The sequence below is a fragment of the Triticum aestivum genome, chromosome 3B (assembly GCF_018294505.1).
Source record: "Triticum aestivum cultivar Chinese Spring chromosome 3B, IWGSC CS RefSeq v2.1, whole genome shotgun sequence".
Classification (NCBI taxonomy): domain Eukaryota; kingdom Viridiplantae; phylum Streptophyta; class Magnoliopsida; order Poales; family Poaceae; genus Triticum; species Triticum aestivum.
Window position 1 is genome coordinate 241,580,473 of NC_057801.1, and position 3,684 is coordinate 241,584,156.

Genomic DNA, 3,684 nt, shown 5'->3' on the forward strand with positions numbered 1-3,684 from the left:
TGCCTCTGTCTCCGTCTCTGTCTCGTCTGACATTTTACGGGGCGGCATGTGCAGATCTTCCCTGATTTTCAAATCTTGCAAGTCTTTTCTTGCCTTCGGCCCATCCTTGGTCTTATCCGGCATGTTCATCAGTGTTGCGAGCAAGCTCTCAAGGACATTCTTACAGATATGCATTTGATCAAGGCAATGAGGTGTATCGAGTTTGTGCCAGTACTCCAAGTCCCAGAACACAGACCTCGTCTTCCATACCTTCAGCAGCGGCTCCGGCGCCTTTCTCATCGTCTTTCCCGGCGCGGGGCACTCCTTCCAGTTTTTCAACAGCTCATCGATTTCGGCACCGCTCCGCTTACGTGGAGGTCCTCGATGCTCAGCGTGACCATTGAATAGATCTCCACGGTTTCTCCACGGGTCGTCCTGTTCAAGCCATCTTCGATGCCCCATGTACACGATTTTCCCAGACCCGCCATCTTTCCTTGACGTTAGCTGCTGAGACGTCGTATCATCCATGCACCGCGTGCATCCGCAATATCCATGGCACACCTGGCCTGCCACATATCCGTAACCGAGATAGTCCTGCACTGTCGTGATCAGCGCGGCTCTCATGTTGAAATACTCACCTTTGCTGGCGTCCCATGTCTTGGCCGGTGTTTTCCATAACGTGTCTAACTCCTCTTGAAGTAGCCCCAGATACAAATTAATATTATTTCCTGGTTGTTTCGGCCCTTGAATAAGCATGCTCATGTGAATGTACTTCGATTTCATGCACAACCAGGGGGGAGGTTGTACATCCATACAAACACGGGCCATGTGCTATGGTTGGTGTTCTGGTTGCCAAACGGATTCATGCCATCGGTACACGCGCCGAGCACGATGTTCCTTGCATCACATTCAAAATACCGATAGAAGCTGTTCAACGCTCTCCACTGGCTTCCATCCTTCACGTGTCTCAGCTTCGGATCATCTCCATCGTCGGGCTTCTTCCTCTCCGCGTGCCAGCGCATTAGCTTAGCTTCCTTGGGATCTACAAAATACCTCTGGAGACGGGGAGTGATCGGTAAGTACCATACAACTTTCTGGGGACATTTCTTCCCGGCCTTCTTGTATCGAGAAGCATTGCACACCGGACAGCTTGTTTTTTCCGCGTGCTCCTTCCGATAAATTATGCAATCGTTGATGCATGCATGGTATCTAACGTGTGGCAGATCAAGAGGGCACACGATCTTCTTGGCCTCATCAACACTAGTAGGACATAGATTACCCGCGGGAAGAACATCCTTTAGGTACTTGAGATGCTCATCGAGGCTAGTGTCGGTCCATTTGTTTTTAGCCTTCGTCTTCAGGAGTTGGAGCGTGAAACTCAAGCGGGTCACCTCAGGATTGCAACCATCATACAATGGAGTGTTCGAGTCTACCACCAGTTGCTCCAGCTTAGCCTCCTCTCTAGAAGCAGCTCTCTCAGTACTCGTCTCCTTGCGAAGCAATGCTTGAACATGAGGGTCCCGCACAATTGAACTTAGTACCGACGAACTCTGCTGCATGGAGTCCATGTCGTTCTCTCCGCCGCCATGTCCGGCCCCTTCTCCTCCGCCATGTCCGGCCCCTTCTCCGCCGCCATGTCCGGCCTCTTCCCCGCCGCCATTATCGATCATCTCTTCGTCTTGCCCCGTGTCATCATTGCCTGCCCCGTCGGCATCCTCAACATCGTCATCCTCATCTTCAATTATCCACCGAGTATAGCCATCCATGAAACCAGTCATGAGCAGGTGCGCTTCGACACGACCATCGTCATGGGGGTCGAGCCAAACTATTCCTTTGCATTTTCGACACGGACATAAAACCTCTGTCCGGTTATTTTCTTTCATGTCCTGCACCGCCGACCGCAACCACCTGTCCACCATCGTTCCACTGACCATCGTCAACTCTGCACGGTAATAATAAACAAATTGATTATAAAAATGCATGCATGCATCAAAGTCATAAAAAATTTGGCATGACCTTCCCTAAAAATAGGACATATATGGATCTAGAGTTTGCCCGGAATTCGCCGAAACGGAAATAAATCGACATTTCGGCAAAACATAGGCAACTCAAAAGCACAATTTGGGCGTCAACTCATGCCACACACACAATTTCCACAAACATATCACACACACATAAACATATTTCCATTTTGCAAAAGCATGAAATTTTCATCACCTCTATCTCGATCGAGATCGAGCACACGGTGGAGATGATGTTGTAGGGAGATCAAAAGTGCACAAAAGCTCTTCTTGACAAAGATAGATCTAGTTAGGGGGCAAATAGGTCACTTAACTAAATCCTACATCTACCTAGCTACCTAATTTGGAGGACAACTTCAACTAGTGGAGGGGAAGGAAAAAGAGAAAGGAGATGCATTAATGGAGGTGGTGTAGTTAGGTAGGAGTAATGAAGAGAGAGAAAGGTGGATAGAAGAGAAAGAGTAATGGGGGAGAAGTATTGAGGAAGAAGAAGAGTGAGAGTGGAGCATGTGGTGGAGGTACGGGAAGGAGAGAGGAGGGGGAGGGGGAGGTAGGGGAAGGAAAGAGAGGGGAGGGGAGGGACGGGTGGGGAAAAAGGTAGTGGGTTGGTGCGGGTTAGCAGTAGCGCGGGATGTAAAACGCGCTGCTGCTAAGGAATTAGCAGCAGCGCGCTTTGGGATACGGCGCTACTACTAACAGGGACAAAAAGTGTGGCAATTTGAAATTTAGCAGCAGCGATCTCAGAAAAAGCGCGCTACTACTACAAACTTAGCAGTAGCGCGGTTCTCGCGACCGCGCTACTGCTAATTAGAGTTAGGTGAACACCACCGGTCGATATTTGTAGTAGCGCGTTTTACGCCGAGCGCGCTACTGCTAAATCCTTATCAGCAGCGAGTTTCCAGCACACGCGCTACTACTAGGTAGCAGCAGCGCTTCTTTTTGAGCCGCGCTGCTGCTAAGATTCTGTGTATAGGCTTTTCCCTAGTAGTGTATGGCGCACACTAGTCCACTAATCACCACACAATACACTACTATGGATTCATCCCCGTCTCCCTACGAGAAGGCCATCCATAGCACTCACACTTGTCTTGAGCATTTTAGAGTATCCACTTCAAGTTGTCTATGTACCACGTAAGCATCCAAGAAGTCCATAACCGTGAACCCGGCTATTCGAATAGATCATGTTAACCCTGCATGGGTGTACTTCTTCACACACGCTCTTTCCACTTACCGCCATGTACACTTCATGTATCTCGGAAACCTTCAAGCGGAAGCCTGGCGAGGGTGTCGGCCACGACCTAACTGTAGGACCTTGAAGTAAGTCTAGAGGGTGGGTGATTAGACTACTTGACCAATTAAAAACTTAACCTTTTCCCAATTTAAGAGTTTGGCAGATTTTAGCTATCTTAGGACAAGTCAAGCAATCATCACACTATTCAAGCAAGCATGCAAAGAGTATATAGGCAATGGAAATTAACGCATGCAACTTGCAAGAAGGTAAAGGGAAGGGTTTGGAGGATTCAAACGCAATTGGAGACACGGATATTTTTGGTGTGGTTCCGATAGGTGGTGCTATCGTACATCCACGTTGATGGAGACTTCAACCCACGAAGGGTAACGGTTGCGCGAGTCCACGGAGGGCTCCACCCACGAAGGGTCCACGAAGAAGCAACCTTGTCTATCC